Source organism: Podarcis muralis, chromosome 4 (assembly GCF_964188315.1).
Source record: "Podarcis muralis chromosome 4, rPodMur119.hap1.1, whole genome shotgun sequence".
Taxonomy (NCBI): domain Eukaryota; kingdom Metazoa; phylum Chordata; class Lepidosauria; order Squamata; family Lacertidae; genus Podarcis; species Podarcis muralis.
In genome coordinates, this window is record NC_135658.1 from 54821435 (window position 1) to 54839166 (window position 17732).

Below are 17732 nucleotides of genomic sequence, written 5' to 3' on the forward strand. Positions count from 1 at the left end.
CTAAACATTAATTTGGCCCAGAACAGCAATGCAGATCTGTTTAAGCGCCCCGAGCGTCGTGTGTGTATAGAAATTAGGCATCCTCCTCTCCAGCTTGTAGGTCGCTTCGCCAATTGACTCGTACATCCCGAATACGCTGCACCCTCCTGCCTTGTGGTTCTGTGTATGCTTCCCGAGGCCGCTTCCCACCGAGCCAGGTCCAAATGCGAAAGCAGACGAACACAAACCGTATTGGGTCCTCGCAACACAGATTTGGTAGCGCTGAGGCCCGCGGACCTCCCTATAACCTTGGAGCAGTCTCCGAGAATGAATCGGGCCTCTCCCCGGCTCCTTTCCGGAATGGACTCCCCCAGAAAGACCGCAGCGAGCCAGAGCCCTCTCCGAGAAGGCGCTAATGACAGCAAGAACGGTGCGTGCCTCGGAATTTATAATATCACCGGACGGCGGGGAAGGGAATGAAGCAGCAGTCGCCAAGGCGACCAAGCCCCGCCTTCGGCCGTTCCTCTCCTCTCCATCAGCGCGGATTCCCGCCTGGGAGAGGCGGGGCTCTTTCGGCGTGATTGACAGTTGCCATAGTAACAGGCTCTTCTCGTCGCCATTTTGTCAGTTGGACTTTTTTTTTTTTGAAAAAAAAAATTCCTTCCCGCCCGAATTATAACTTTACATTGGTTCATCTCCCTTCGGATTTTTTTCGGGGAGGAAGCGGAAGAATTACCCCGCTTTGGTCCGCGGTAGCGAGGCGAAGCGGGGTGAGCGTGCGTGTAGACAGGAGTGCTCCGAAGCGCAGTTCCAGAGAAGCCGGCTCGGCGGCATCAGCAGCAGCGGCAGCAGCGCTCGGGAGGGGGAGGAGAGCGGGGGGCTGACTGACTGACTGGCTGGCAGGCAGGGAGGGGGCGCGAGGGAGAGGGAGCGAGCGAGCGAGAGAGAGAGAGAGGGAGAGCGAGGAGTTCCCGGGGGCTCGGTTCAGCGCTGCGCTCCCCTTCTCGCCCGCGCCGCTCTTGCGCTCTCCGCTCTGCTTGGCCTGGGCTCGGGCAGCAGCCGGAGCTGAGGTGCCGCCGCGCCGTGTCCGGGCCCCGCTGCCGATCGCTGCGCAGGTTTGGAACGCGCGCCATTTTGTGAGCGATAGAAAATCTGCCCGGCCAGGAAACGCCGCGGATCCGCCCGCCGGGCCGGGCTGCCCTCCTCCCGCAAGAGGGAGGTGGGTTGTGGGCTCCGCTCCGGGGCCGAGGCCCTGCTCTGCTCCCTTTCTGCACAGGGCCCGAGCGTGGCGGACTAAGCGAGGCAAGCCGGCTGAGGAGGAGGAGGAGGACTGCGGAGACGTTGGCTGGGCTGGGCCGCTGGCTGAGGCGGGGAATGAAGTGAACCCACCACCACCACCCGCCGCTCCTGCTTGCTGCCGCCGCCGCCGCCCCCGGCCACCCCCTTCCTCCTTGCATCCCGAGAAAGGAGGCCTCGGCCAGGAGCAGGACGACGACTGCGGCCCCCGGACGCGGACTAGAGGCGGCCACCGCCCCACACACGGGTAAGCGGCAGGGCCTCTGGCAGCGGGGCCGCCGGCTCAACGGCACAGGGAGAGGGGCCGCTGCCATTTTGAAGAGGGAATCTTGGCCGCCCCGGTGGGGAGGAGAAGGAGGTGGCCGACCCAGCGGGAGGAAAGGCAGGTGCCGGCTGTCCCTCCACCCGCCGTTACTCTCCGGCTAGGCCTGGAAAGGCGAGGGCAAACTCCGTCCGTGCTCTAAATCGTGAAGGTGAAGGCTGAGGCCTGGGAGACCCTTCCCACCTGGCTATGGGATTGGTCCTGAGAGCCCGGCGTCGCCCGTACCTGGGCCAGGATGGCAGAGGGGAGGAAGGAAGAAGTTTCCTTCGTAACCCCCTGGGCAAGTGGCGGAAAGTCAGCAGCTCTCAGATAGCACCTGTTGTAGGGATACGGGTGATTTTTAGGTGCTCCTCAGTAGGTATCTGGTTGACTGGTATGGAAGTCGGGTTTGGCCATGGGAAATCTGGTGTTTCCCGTCACGCCAGGGTCACTTGTACCCATGTACTCTGTCACTCAGGGAGGGTTTCATTCCCTTGCCAAAGACGCCAGAAGCAAAAATTATTCATCTGAATTGGATGCTTCTGTCATGTGGTGGGGTGAAATCAGTTATCCCAACTAGAATAAGCATCTCCCAAATGATTCGTTTCTCATTCTTTAATTGCATTTTATGCCAATCCCAAACTGCTTTCACTAGGAAGTAGATTTTATTGCAAAGGGACTTGCTTCCAAATGAGTATGCTGCACATTTTAGTTGAGTCTATACTCAACTAAATGGGTAAAGGGTTTTCCCATCAAGACTCTTTGATTAGCTGTCCTGTCACTGTTCAGTTATCAAAAAACAATCTATTAAGTTAACCAACAGATTAACTAATATAGTTCACTTGTTATCTTAATCTTATGTATGTACATGTACTAAAGCAATTTTTGAGTGAATGCTATTTCTGGATTTCACATAGACAAGAAGTTGAACTCTCAGGATGCAAAGGTGGAAGTCCCATTGAATTAAGTGGGACACCTCCCATTAAATTGAATGGAACTTCTGAGTAAATATGCATAGGATTGTATTGCTGACATACAGATGTTATGATGATAATCTCCTCACTGGGGAAAATTAGTTTAATATGAACCTGATTCTTCATAGAACTTGCCTGAAACTATTAAGAGAGAGAGAGAGCTCATTCCTTGCCAGAAAGGTTGGCACCTTAAGCCTAAATACTTGCTCTAGTACATTTGCTTGTTGTGTTGACCTAAGGACATGTTGCTGTGAGCACTCAGTTTGCCCCATCCTGTAATCTTTGCTGGCAAAGCAACTTTTCAGATGGGGTGCACTGTCTGCTTTGCACGTTTAAAAAATCTGTTAGGTGGTTTTCACAGGTAATGAAGGCTATACATGTCAAGAAATTGTTCTGAACTATTCTGATAGAGAAATGTTTCATTTTTGTATTTAAATAGAGAAGAATTTATTCTACAAAACATAATGCATTGCAGATTTTGTATTTGAATGTTTACTGTGTTGTCAAGGGTGTACTCTTAGCCAGGAAGCTGTATTGAAAACTACAGCCTTCAGTACTGTATCAGTACTATCAGTTAGGAGAATAGTTCACTTTGCATAGCCTTAAATTCCAGATAAAGTATTAATGCTTCAATTCTAACCATGCTTACTGGGAGTAAAGACTTGCTTCTGAGTAGATAAAGAACAGCACATAGACTGTTCATATAAACTCATTCAATTTATATATTCATATATTAAATTATAGTTGAATTCTTTCATTTCCATTTAATTTTTTTATTTTGTGAAAGCATGGTTGCAAGCCTTAGATGCTTCAGTAACTGGAGTCTAAAATCAATGAATTACAGTGCATTCTTGTTCATATTTACTTAGAAGCAAGTTGAGCTGTTTTCATTAGTTTCATTGGTTTATTTCCCAGTAAGTATGTTTAAAATTGCACGTGAAAGTTCCAGTTAGTCATATTCAAAGTAGCCCCATTGAAGTAAATGGACTTCATTGATTTCAGTGGGTTGACTCTGAGTGTAACTTAGTTGGATAGCACCCTAACTTGGAGCTGTCTTCTTTTGGAGTCTTGGTAGGAATACCATTCTACTTGCCAGACTATGGTATTGTTTCAAGAATTATAAAACTAATGCATATCATAGTAAAATGTATGGTATAACCCAGTTTTACTGTGTGCAAACTTTTGAACCAAAGTTAACATGTCTGTTTAGACAACTCTTCTAAACTCTTCTAAGTCTGAGTTAAATTGTCATGGTTGTTGTTTCACTGCACAGAACAGGACAGTTAGAAGAAAGTTAGAAAGTAGATTGGCATTGTGATGCCATACAGTAATTTAGACCTCCCATCTTCTAAAATACATTTTCAGTGCAATTCTCTGGAACCCACAGAGAAGACTGGGGGAGGGTTTATTATGGCGGAAGGAGAGGAAGGGATAGTTTCATTTCATGAGTGGTAGTATTCAAACTAAGTTATTTCAAAGTAAGTTCTGTTCAAAAAGTCAAAGTATTATGAAATTGATAAAAATATGGAATAAAGAAAAGTTATATTTACAGTCCTATGCTGTGCATGTTTATTCAGAAATAAGCCCCACTGAGATCAGAGGGGCTTACTCCCTGGTAAGCATGTTTAGGATTGCAGCCTCAATATCCTTTTTAAGAACAGTTGCACAAGGTAAAGTTTGAAATTTCTTATAACTGGCTGCTACTCTTGTCCTTAGTTTACTTTCAAAGAGATTTTGTCAGGTTTAATCTGGCTATGGTTTTTCTAATGACTGGGAATTTCCTTGCCTTAATCCTTAGTAGATATTCGTAATACATAGCATTATGTATTGGTAATTTTGGTATTGAAACTTGGGAAAATGAGTTTTAACTTTTGTAATAGTGACACAAAAGAGATATATGATATTGAATGAAATTGATTAATTGTACAGGTATCATAGTTTTATACAAGAATTTTGAACAGTTTTATTTTGCCTTACTGTTTTTTGTTTTCTAAAAACTTAATGAAAGTAAGTATCTGAGAGATGATTTCCTTCCCTACAGACCTTCTTGGGTGTTAAGCTCAGCAGTGGGGGCCATCTTGGTAGTTTGGTTGCCCTCGGAAGCTTGGGGGAGGGGGCAGGAGGTGATATAAGAGAGGGCATTCTCTGTGGAAGCCCCTAAGTTGTGAAACTCCTGTCCCACAGAGGTATGTCTGGTACCTTTACTATACAGTTTTCAGACAATGCTGAAAACACGTTTTTACCCTGACATTTGATATCTGAAATGATTGTATTTAGGAATCACCATACGTCTGTGGCTATAAAGTTTTGAATGGTTGTAAACTTTTTAATGTTGCATTTTAAATTGTTGTGACCCACCCTGGGGCCTTAGGGTAAAGGGTGAGTAATAAATAAAATTAATATTTCTCTTACTAATTATGTAGAAGGTGCACAGTATACTGTATTTTTCCATGTATAAGACTAGGTTTATTCCTAAAAAATAATGTCAAAAATTAGGGGGCATCTTATACATGGGGCCATCTGCCCCCCCCCATTTTCTTAAATCCAAGTCCCCCAAAATAGGGGGCGTCTTATATATGGGGGTGTCTTATAGACGGGGAAAAATACAGTATTCACTGACAAGTTAAAGTAGAATTCTGTTGAAATCAGTGAATTCTACTGAACTCAGTCCTGTACATGTCTACTTAGAACAGTGTTTCCCAAACGTTTTTGGGCAACGGCACACCTGTTTACCGGAAAAAAATCTCGCGGCACACCACCATTAAAGCCCCGCCCCCGTGACGTCATTCGGGGAGCCGGCGGCCCGGGCCTGAGCTGGAAGGAGAGGCGGTGCTTTTCGGCACAAGGCAATCGGCCTGGAATTGTTTCCCGCGCGCTGCGAAAGGGAACAGCTGCGGTCGCGCGAACCCTCCGGCGCTGGGAGGGGAAAGGGCGGAGTCGCAGAGCACCAGCTGGCCGAGCGGTTGCGCGCAGCGTTGCGCTTTTGGAGAGCGTGCGGCTGCTGCTAGGGGATCCGGGGACGTGAGCAGGCCTGGCCCGACCCGGGTTGAAGGAGGACAAGCCGGCAGCGCGCCAAGTGAGTTCGGTTGCGCACGACGGCCCCCGCTCCCCCCACCCCCGCCGGATACTCGCCGCCGCCGCCTCTCGCCCGCCTCCCTCCCACGGCACACCACCCGATGTCTCACGGCACAGTAGTGTGCCGCGGAACACCGGTTGGGAAACACTGACTTAGAAGACAGCTACATTGCATTCAATAGTACTTACTCCTTGGTAGGGTTAGTATAGTATTGTAGCCTCAGTGTATACAACTAATAGTATTTTCTTTTGAAGACAGTGTATGTTGGCTTCAGGAAAAATTTACCTGCAGATCTTTGGGAACAAACATTGCTCATGGAGGTTTAAAAGTCAAGTCTGGTATTATTAAATCTGGAACACATAGACATGTGTCTCAATAGGAGCTATGTTCAGTAGTTTAGGAAAGTGAACCAAAGTTTCTTGAAGCACGGTCTAGTTCTAGCTGTCAGCTAGGTGTTCAGAAGAGCTTAACAACCTTATTAATGCTAAACTTAAGTAGTCAGAATTCTGGAATTTATCGTTGGTCTTTAAAGTCAGTGGTCGTAAAGTCTTACTTGCACTGCAGACGGACGTTTAATAGGATTATACAAAGGAAGGCAAAGTCTGGCCATTGGTCATCTAGCTCAGTATTATGTACTCTGACTGGCAGTGGCTCTCCAGGGTTTTAAGCAGGGTTCTCTCCCAACCCTATCTGGAGACATCCGGGGTTTGAAAGTAGGACCTTCTGTGTGAAATCAGGTGCTCTATCGCTGAGCCCCAACCCTTCCCTATTTTGAAGCAAACTAAAGTTTTCAGTTAAGTGTAAAATGATGCATGTTAGCACATAAAATCTTCACATTATGAGTGATAATCAAAGTTAGACATACAGTGGAAAAATTACTTGACTCCATTGTTTTCAGTGGGTCTGCTCTGATTATGATTTAATTGGCTATCTCTCAGTTGTATGCTGATGGATGTTCAAACTGGTAGTAGTGACTAAACAGGAAAGGGAATGTGGGGTCCTGGTAGATAGCTCAATGAAAATGTCAACCCAGTGTGCGGCAGCTATGAAAAGGGTGAATTACATGCTATTCGTTGTTAGGAAAGGGATTGAAAATAAGATAACTACTATTGTAATGCAGTTATACTATGTATGCTATGGCCAAACTTGGATTACTGTGTACAGTTCTGGCCACCACATTTCAAAACCTATACTGTAAAGCTGGAAAAGGTACAAAAAAGGCCATCCAGAATGATCAGAGGGTTGGAACTCATTTACTATGAGCAGTGTTAGAAATTAGCCAGGTGCCAGGTATGTTTTGCAACTGGTGCAGGTCCAATTGCGACCACATAGAGACATCTCCACCTGGCTGGCCTCTCCAGCTTGCTTAAGCAGGTAAGCAGAATAGCTTATTTATTACATTTATATTCCACCTTTTTCCTCCATGGAGTACATGGTTCATCCTGCTCCTCAGTTAATCCCTACAGTCACCCTGTGTTAAGAGGCTGTGATTGACTCCAAGGTCGCTCAGTGAGCGTCATGACTGAGTGGGGATTTGAATCCTGATCTCCAAAGTCCTAATCTGACACTCTAACCACTACACCACACTGGCTTCCTAGGGTACTTCTGTTATGGGCAGCTATATAAGTCAAGTAGGTAAATAAACATGGGGAAAGCAAAATGTCAATTAGAGAAGGATCTGAATTTTTTTTTTGAAGTTCGGTTTTGTTTTATTCTGGATTGTTATATTTGATGTTTTAATGTGTTGTAAACCACTTTGACGCGGGTGGCACTGTGGGTTAAACCACAGAGCCTAGGACTTGCTGATCAGAAGGTCGGTGGTTCAAATCCCCGCAATGGGGTAAGCTCCCGTTGCTCAGTACCTGCTCCTGCCAACCTAGCAGTTTGAAAGCACGTCAAACTGCAAGTAGATAAATAGGTACCGCTCCAGCGGGAAGGTAAACCGCATTTCCATGCGCTGCTCTGGTTCGCCAGAAGTGGCTTAGTCATGCTGGCCACATGACTTGGAAGCTGTACGCCAGCTCCCTCGGGCAATAAAGCAAGATGAGCATCGTAACCCCAGAGTCGGTCACGACTGGACCTAATGGTCAGGGGTCCCTTTACCTTTACCTAAACCACTTTGACATTTTTCTTTAAAATATAAAGCAATATATAAATAAAATGAATAATGATATTATTCATAATAAACGTCACTAAGGGGGGATGGTGTCTAGACATTCTGTTGTGGCAGTCATAACCCAGGTTGAAGGTGCCATTTGGCGATTTGCTTACTTATCTGAATTTCTAAAACTGACTATGAGAAAAGGCTACAATGTTTCAGACTTCTCAGTTGAGGAAAAAAAGGTGGCCAAGGGGCGACAAGAGGGATCTATATAAAAGCATGCATATTTTGGAGTACTGGATAGAGAGAAATCTTCTCTCCCCTCCTAATTCTAGGGGTTTGCAAAAGATTCAAGCTAGACGAATGAGACGAATTTTACTTCATAAAACGCATAATTAATTTATAGAATTTGCTGTCACAAGATGTGGTTGGCCACTATCTTACATAGCTATAAAAGGGGATTAGACAAATTCATAGAGTAGAAGCCTGTCAATGGCCACTAATCATTGATGGCTATATGGAATTTCCAGTATTAGTGGTAGTATGTGTTTAAGTATTCGTTGCTGAGGAGCATCAATGGGATAGTGCTGTTGCCTTCAAGCCTGGCTCTGGAATTCCAAGAGGCATCTCAGTGCACTGTGGGACATGGGAAGCTGGACTATGTGGACCTTTAATCTCAGATGGTAGAGTTCAACTTAGGTTCACAAGTTATTTACGAGTATTTTTTGTTAATATACAGTGGTCCAGTATGCATGGCATATTAATCTGTAGCTAACAACAAACCATGGTGTAGTTAATGGGCAGTGTACTTGCATATGCTCCAATAAAGCTCTTGCTCTGCTCCTATCCCAATCACACTGCATCATTGGAAAACAAATATGTGATGTCTGAACCCAGGCTTTCAGTTTCTTTCTCTAAATGAACAGTGATCAGTAAGTCAGGAATAGACCTTGATTATTGCTTGTGGCTTGTTCGGGGAGAAACCGAAAGCCTGAGTTCAGACATAATCACAAAGCCACACTCTGGCTTGTTCTCAACAGTGCAGAGTAGCAAGAGTGGAACAGCAGCAGAATGAAAAACTCTTGAGCAACGTGCACTACTAGCATGCTTTAAACCATGTTTTGTTTTGAATTGTTGTTGAACATGACATGTGAACTTAGCCATTGTAGAACTTCAGTAAAATGCATGGGTTGGAAAAGGGGATTGAATATATATATGATAGGCCTTAAAGACCTTAAGTATACAGTCGTACCTTGGTTGCTGAATGCCTTGGAAGTGAGTGTTCCGGTTTTGAAAAAAAATTCAGAAGCCAAACATCTGGTGTGGCTTCTGTGGATTCCGATTGGCTGCAGGATGCTCCTGCAGCCTATCGGAAGCCGTGTCTTGGTTTTTGAGCAGTTCTGAGAGTCGAACGGACTCCCGGAACGCATTCTGTTTGAGAACCAAGGTCCAAGTGTACTTAATTGGAATTGTGTTTTTGGATGTGATTCTGTATATAGCTGTGATTTCTGCATTGCTGGGGTGAACTAGATGACCATTTGGTCCCTCCCAACTCTACAATTCTATGACTCTGTATTAAGTTATGGCCACTGCCTTAGTTGGTTTAAAAAGAAGATTCAAAACACTATCCGTAGCAATTGGCCATGATAGTAAAATGGAACCTCCAAGTTGTTCTATGCTGATGAGCTTACTGGAAGCATGTGACTGATCACTGTGGAAAAGGAATGCTGTCTTATATGGACTGTTGATCTGATTTAGCAGTACTGCTCTTATGATCAGGCTGTAAGCAGTTTTTTTAAAGGAATTGTCTTTGAATTAAGTTTAAAATCTGAGTATGAGTGAATTAAACTGAAACTTTAATTTTTAGAAGAGAACAGTTCATTTTAAAACCCTGCCAGTCAACTTGTGGTCTATCTTTTCCTTTTCCTTTACACAAATGCTCGCTAATCATTCAAAGTCCCTTTACCTGGTTTCTGTCCCTTCACAATTATTAATTTTTCTATCCCTGCATCAGCTCCACTTCTCTTAATCTCCTTCACTCTAACCATCAGGGACCCCCTATCTTCCACATTTGCAAACTGTGTTGCTATTTTTCTGACTCCCCATCCCAGTTCTCAGTCCCATTTTGCCTGGGGACAACATGAAAAAGGGGGAATGTCAAGTTGTAGTTAGTTAATTGGAGAAAGGCCAGTGACATAGGACAGTCCATCCCTTTAGTATGAATGAAACTTTGTTCCCTGGCAGGCAAATGCAAGAATTAAATACTTCCGTAGTTGCTCTGTCTAAACATAGAATGTAGTTATGATCAACCATGCTTTATATATTATGTAAGCTACACAAAAGTAACAAAAGTATCTGAAGAAGTGTGCATGCACACAAAAGCTTATACCTAAAACTACTCAGTTGGTCTCTAAGGTGCTACCTTATAATTTTTAAATTCTTTTGGAAGGATTCTTTTAAAGACTTTCTTGGCTCATATAACTTTTTTGAAGACTTGATTCTTTTAAGGGAGTTTTTAGTTTTTTAAGAGTCTTTTTAAAGAATTGTTTTAATTTATTTTGACAAAAGTAACAGTAACTGATAATTTTTGTGAAAATATATTTACAACTTCATTATGAGCAGAAATAGCTCCTAAAATGTTTTTAAATTCTATTTATGAACTTGACTGCTCTTTGACTTGTGCGACTTTTCTTGCTTATTATTGAATATTCAAATTTAGAACTGACTGCTTTAGTGAACAAAAAAATATACAGGGTCATGCATGCAGGGATTTCATGCACTACCTGTAGGTTCATGAGGGGAGGAGTATCTGGAACTTCTGAAAGTTGCGTCTGTTTTAGTTAGCTGATTGGGGTGAAGTGGTTGATCTTTAGGACAAAGTTGCTGGCTATAGAGAAAAGCTGAAATCACTTTTCAAAAGGCAGTTCCAACTCATAAGGCGGGAGGAGTAGGTATTGTACTGGGAAAATGTTTGCAGAGTCAAGAAGCAAAGCAGGAATGGGCCTGAGTAGAATGAGTTGGAAAATATATGAGCTGTCTGCAGTAGGTGGTTGTAGGTGGCACACAGTGCTTTTTCTTTCTGAGATAGAACCTGTATCTGGACTATACACTGCAGAATATAGATGCAAGAAAAGACTAGTAGAGTCTTCTGCTCTGGTGTGTAATTCTTGTTCACAATTACTGTTATGGATAATTCTCTTGTGAACTAGAAAAGTGTAGCTGTTTTGCAGCTGAACTAGTTCTGCCTCCCAGCATCCATGTGTGGCATCTGTTTATCTTTAAGTGTGAGCACATGTGTAGGTATTGCTCTTTAAGTGTTCAGTGCATGGACGCTTGGGGTCAGTGTTAGACATTCAGATATATAATCTGATTGCTAAATGGCACCTCAAACCTGGGTTATGGTCACCACAATAGAATATCTAGGCACCATTTTTCCCCAGTGGGGTGTTGTTATTGTCATTACAGTATTGTTAATTTCATTTCTACACTGATTTATATTTTGAAGAACAAATCTCAAAGCAGTTTACAACACATTAAAATATCAAACAATGTAGAATAAAACAAGCCCAGGCTTCAAGGAAAATATTTCAGATCCTTCTCTAAGTGACATTTTGCTTTCCCTAGTTGCCATCCTGTCACCCAGAGATTTTTACGTGGTCACAATTGGACCTGTGCCAGCCGCAAAACTTGTCTGGTGCCTGACTAATTTCAAACACTGCTTGGGGTGGAGAGATATTGGTCATGAAATATTAAGGGTGCAGCTACCAACATGACCCTCCTCCTCCATTGATACATGAGAGCCCTTCACATGAGTAACGTGTTGAGAGTTCAGTTTTTCTGTGAAAGGAATCTTTAGTATTGAGGAGCATTCCGTTAAGTGAAGTAGTATGGCCTAGATCATGGGTAGGCAAACTAAGGCCTGGGGGCCGGATCCGGCCCAATTGCCTTCTAAATCCGGCCCGCGGACAGTCTGGGAATCGGTGTGTTTTTACATAAATAGAAAGTGCCCTTTTATTTAGAATGCCTCTCTGGGTTATTTGTGGGGCTTGCCTGGAGTTTTTACATGAGTAGAATGTGTGCTTTTATTTAAAATGCTGGGTTATTTGTGGGGCATAGGAATTTGTTCAATTCCCCCCCCCCCCAAATATAGTCCTGCCCCCCACAAGGTCTGAGGGACAGTGGACCGGCCCCCTGCTGAAAAAGTTTGCTGACCCCTGGACACTCCCTAGGTGAGAATTAGGCCAGAGTCTGTTAACCAGAGGATAAAGTTTATATCGGGCCACGGTCACGCACAGTGGATAGGAGTAAGATGCAGAGCCAGTAAAACTACTTTGGCATAAGGACGCCTGGAATAATGTGTCCAATTCTGGACACCACAATTTAAGAAGGATCTTGACAAGCTGGAACATGTTCAAAGGAGGGCAACCAAGATGATCAAGGGTCTGGAAACAAAGCTTTATGAGGAACGATTGAAGGAGCTGGGTATGTTTAGCCTGGAAAAGAGGAGATTGAGAGGAGATATGATAGCCATGTTCAAATATCTTAAGGACTGTCACATGGAAGAGGGAGCATGCTTATTATCTTCTGCTCTTGAGGGTAGGACTCAAGGCAATAGCTTCAAGTTACAGGAAGGGATATTCTGACTAATCATGTGAAAAAACTTTCTGACAATAAGAGCTGTTTGGCATTGCAACAGACTCCCATGAGAGGTGGTGGACTCGCCTTCTAGGTTTTTAAGCAGAGGTTGGGTGGCCATCTGTCATGGATGCTTTAGCTGAGATTCCTGCATTGCAGGGGGTTGGAGTAGATGACCCTTGGTTCCCTTCCAACTCTTAAGATTCTATGAGGCTTATAGTTTCCCATGGAAAGAGCAAGACTTAAGCTCTTTGTGGGAATCTTTCTATGGCTGATGATACCGATATATGGTCTGGCTCAGACAAGTGTTCAGAATTCCCCAGGCATGTTTTGTGACTGGCATGGGTCCAATTGCGACAAAGTGGAGATTTCTGGATGCCAGGTTGGTGACTGACATCTCAATCTGGCTGGGTGAGGCTCCCACATGAGCCAGGAGACTCGCGTGCAGCAAAAGACACACGTCTTGTGCTTTTGCATTGCTGTGCGGGCAGCAAACTTTGCTTCTGTGCTGCCGGACAAGCTGCGATCCTAGGCACACTTTCTAGAGGGTAAAAATGTCCCTCTGGACTTGAAGTATGGGGCATACTTCCAAGCAAATGCACCTAAGGAGAAAGAAGGGGAAGCACATTCGCCTTTGTGCCTACACTGCCAAGCTTGCCCAGCCCTGTCTTTCATGAGGCAGTTGCTTGGCACCTTGGAGCAGCCACGCTGGACCAGCCAGGCCTCCCCGAGAGGCATCTCTCTCTCCCTCCCTCCGCCCCCCCCCCGACGGTTGCAGTATTAGTTCATGTGGTGGTGTGGAACCTATAATTTGTAAAATGTGCAACTGAATTGTTAAATATATCAACGTTGACAGTGTATTTACTGTATTGCTTTGCAATCTTGACGCCCCCCCCCCCGCCCCAGGTGTCTAGACATTCTGTTGTGGCGACTGAAACCTAGATTTAAGGTGCCATTTGGCGAATAGCTTACATATCTGAGTTTCTAATGCTGGTTCAGATGTTCTGCAATCAATGTTTGGGTGATTGAAAGTAAGCTGTAATGAGCTCTGGGCTTATACATTCACCACTCCTCCTTGTCTGTATGCAAGAAAGAGAGTGAAAGCTCCTGCTTCAATTTTAGATCAAACCACTGTTCCAAATTATGTATGGGCTTGGGTTATTATGCCTTGTTTAAACCAAAGTTTAAATAAACTAAGAACACATTGTGATTTCATATCCTGGTTTGTTCAGTAACTTTGGTTAGAACAAGCCACAGTTCCCTAGATTTGAATGTGACATGGAATTGTGGTTAGTTCTAGAGTAAAAGTGGAAGCTTTCACTCTTCTTGCACATAAAAAAAGCAGGGAAGGGAAGCCCATAAGTTTTTGCTGCAACTTGTTCCCTATCACCTAAACCTAAATCTATAGGACCTAAATCTAATCTAGATTTTAGGTGATGTTCTGAACTGGTGATTAATATCAGATAATGTTACTTGACACAATAGTTGTATGTAATATTTTCAGATCTCCTTTCATATAGAGGCAACCGTGTTTCAGAAAGCTTTTAATGTTTGATCCTTTAATGTTTTCCTTTATACTTCATTGGAAACTGCCAGAATGGCTGGGGCAACCTAGTCAGATGGATAGGGTACAAGAAATATATTCTTATAATTGCTATATACCGTATTTTTCTCTCTATAAGACACACTTTCCCCCTCCAAAAATTAAGGGGAAATGTGTGTGCGTCTTATGGAGCGAATGCAGGGTCCATGGCTTCAGGGATAGCCGCCAAAAGCCTCCAGAGCTCCTGCTGCGCTCCGGAGGCTTCGCGTTGCTTTCGCTGAAGCCAGGAGAGCGAGAGGGATCGGTGCGCACTGATCCCTCTTGCTCTCCTGGCTTCGCTTCGCTGGAGAGGCGCTGTGCAACTTTCCCTCTCTGTGCAGCACCCCTTCAGCGAAGCGGGAGGAGAAATGGAAGGGGCTCCGTTTCTCCTGCCGCTTCGCTGAAGGGGCGCTGCGCAGAGAGGGAGAGAATTTTTCTTTCTTGTTCTCCCCCTCTAAAACTAGGTGCGTCCTATGGTCGGGTGCGGCCTATAGAGCGAAAAATATGGTATATAGCAGGGGGCTGCAACCTTTAAGACAAAAAGAGCCACTTGGACCCGTTTCCGAAGAAAAAAAAACTGGGAGCCGCAAAACCGGGAAGGTGACGTCGGGACGGTGCGTGACTAACCCATGCACCGCCCCATGCGATGTCACAGCCAGTACAGCGCCCGCCACAGTGGGGAGTGTTGGGGCGCACAATGCGCCTCCTCCCCTCGCTAGTATCCACCCCGGAGCCGCGGCAAAGGTGTAAAAGAGCCACATGCGGCTCCGGAGCCGCGGGTTGCAGACCCCTGGTATATAGTCTTCCAGTGGCACTGCGTTTTCATAGAAGCTGGTCTATATCCTTGTGAACAGCTGTAATATTAACTTCTCCTACATTCTGATCTCATGTACAGTGGAACCTTGGTTCTCGAACGGCTTAGTTGACGAACAAATTGGCTCCTGAGCAGCGAAAACCCGGAAGTAAGTGTTCTGATTTTTGAACATTTTTCGGAAGCTGAACGTCCGATGCAGCTGTCGGTTATTGTTTCCAGGGCGCCTGCACCAATTGGAAGCCACGCATTGGTTTTCGAACGTTTCGGAAGTCGAATGGACTTCCGGAACAGATTACGTTCGAGAACCAAGGTACCACTGTATTAGGATTCCTGTGTGTGCTTACTTTGGAGTAAGTCTCAGTGCATTTGAATCTTCCAAAACTTTTGAGATTCACTGTTGTGTAAATATACCTGTTTTCAGACATCCACAGCATTAATCTGGGATTATCAATATTTAATAAAATGTATACCTCGTGGTAACTATTTTTATCCATGTAAGATAGGGTAAAATAAGGTTACTGTGTTAAAAACCTGTGCCCCATGTATGTTCCTGTTTAATTTCTATGCCTGGCTAGACTGCAGGGAAGTATATCGATTCACCAAATGGATTTGGCATGATTCCGGTTTGCACAAGGACTTTTATTATAGTTTTGTTTTAAACAGGATTGCAACATCTTACAAGGAAAGCAGGGTAGGGTATTCTGACTATATAACTGAAACAGTTAGCAAACAGCCACAGTTGTTACATACTATAACATAGGTTTATATGCCAAGTAAAGATTAGTTACTTTGTACATTTCAGTTTTACACTAATATAAAGGAAATGGTTTTGATATGAAGGAAATTGAATTTTTGTCATAAACTAGATTGTATTCTATGGTAAAGTGAATTTATTTGGTGTGTCTTCTACATGTCTGCTTTCCCACTATCAAAAACATTGGCTAATTTATCTGTGCCAATTAATGACTGAAATAAGCAGTTATGGTGTGGCACACCTTAATGTTTCTGTTTTCCTTGCTGATATCTGAAACCATGGTTTGATAGAAACCAGCATACCTTTTTTAAACAACTCTTTCTCATAACCTCTGCTAAGGCCTTCAGAGCAACTTACAAAGTAATAATATAAAATCATATCAAAAGCTAAACAGCAAAATCCTAATAATTAAAGCCAGCAGCAAAATTTAAAACAGCTGCAAAATTTTAATGTCAACACCCTTTGCAGTGACAGATGCTTGGCAGAAAAAAAAAAGTTTTAATCAGACATCCAAACATTTTAATAGAGTTGGCCTAATGGATTTCTGTTGGAAGGGAATTCCATAGCACTGTTAGTGGTGGTACCCAAATCAACACTTCCCTTGGTGTACTTAATACAGTGGAGCAGGGAAGAGGCAGAACATATAGAGCAGGATTGGCTGATATTCCACCCTACAGAGGTTAGCAGGAACTGGAAATCCTTAATCAGGGCAATCTGTCCATGACAAAGGAGTTAGTAAAGGATTCTTCCATTCTTTTTTCAAGAATAGCACCAGAGGTTTGATAGGTTTTTCCCTTCTGAATTTACTCTTCAGTTGTACACAGAGTCCTTTCTCTCTCAGCTCAGGATGTCTCTTCATTTTTCCATACATGGCCTGATTCCACTCCTGCAACACCACAACTCTGCCACTTGGCTGTTTCATTTTTCTAAACACCTGCGTGAAAAAATTCTCCATTTCACCATGTTGCCTCTAGTTCTACCACTATATCCTCCTGCTCTGGCAATCCTTCATCCATATTGTTTTCTGAAATCCCTGTGTCATCTTTAATTCCAGTTTTGGTTTCATCCTTTTGTCCACTTTCATTCATTTCATCAATCTCAGCTCTAATCACTTTTATTTGCTCATCAAACAATTGCTGAAGGATGCCAACAGTCAATGGAATGTCAAACAATGTATGTTAAATGTTCTTGATCTTAACAATTTAGTTTCCACCTTAAGATCTTCACAGCATTCTTTCTTAACAAAACACCTTCCTTTCCCACAGAGGAAATATGAAGTAGCAAAATTACTTTCAATTTTGAGGCAACACTTTTGTTGGAAAAACAGAATTAAAAATAAAGTTTCTTAGTCCTCAGAACTCTCATGATTGTTTAAAACTTTCTTGGTTCAAATAATTAGACCATGCTTTTTTCTGCCTTCAGCTCTTTAATGATAGACTCTTCTTAAAGCCGGCAAGTAGCTCAACACACCTGATGTAAATTTCAACTGGCAAACAGAGAAACATTTTTTAAAAATACCTTTTTTCAGGGCTCTTACGTGGCTTTTGGGCAGCATGTTGATTCCTCCTCTCTAAGTCATTTACCTCCATCCGAGATCCTAGACAGCTTCTCGGGCTCCAGACATAGAAAACAGCTTTTTTCTGAGCATCAGATGTTAATCCCCTGTTCACTCTTATCTCCAGAGTGAATTCTATATATTTATGTCTTGGATATAATCAATCACCATGTAATTATTTCAGCGGCAACCTGCCGACAGAAGACATTGAGTCTGCCATGTTTCTCCCCTGGAAGTCCATCCCATTGCTGCTTCTGACCCTTGCAAGTTCCATTATTTAGGGAGGGGCAACCCACTGTCCTCACAGACTTTTTTTACTGCCCTTTTCAGCTTTCGACACAAGAGGAGTAGAGTTATAGCACTGCTATCAATATCATGATATTCAGTTGTTCCTACATTCCAAGTACCATTATACTGCATTTTAAAATTGTTTTATAAAACACTGAAGTAGTTTTCTACAATAACCTCACCACTTAGGTCAAGTCAGTGCTTAGAGAGGAAGGAGCAAATTTTCTTTTTGTATCTGTCCAAACTCATGCATTCACTTTTAAAGATAACATGTCGCAACAGCACAGTATAATATATATTTTGCTCATAAAAAACCAAAAACTAATAATGGTGGGAAACTGCTTCATTGTTATAATTTCTCTTCACATTCCAGTGAA

At 43.6% G+C, this 17732-nt stretch overlaps 1 protein-coding gene across 1 annotated transcript in view; it reads left to right on the forward strand.

The window, feature by feature from the left end:
• The first annotated feature begins 626 nt into the window (after positions 1 to 626).
• The window catches only part of DYRK1A (dual specificity tyrosine phosphorylation regulated kinase 1A), a 97877-nt gene continuing 80771 nt past the window's right edge, over positions 627 to 17732 (forward strand). The window contains exon 1 of the mRNA XM_028727162.2: positions 627 to 1522. The gene's annotated coding sequence lies outside the window, so the exon portion shown is untranslated. The remainder of the gene's footprint in view (positions 1523 to 17732) is intronic.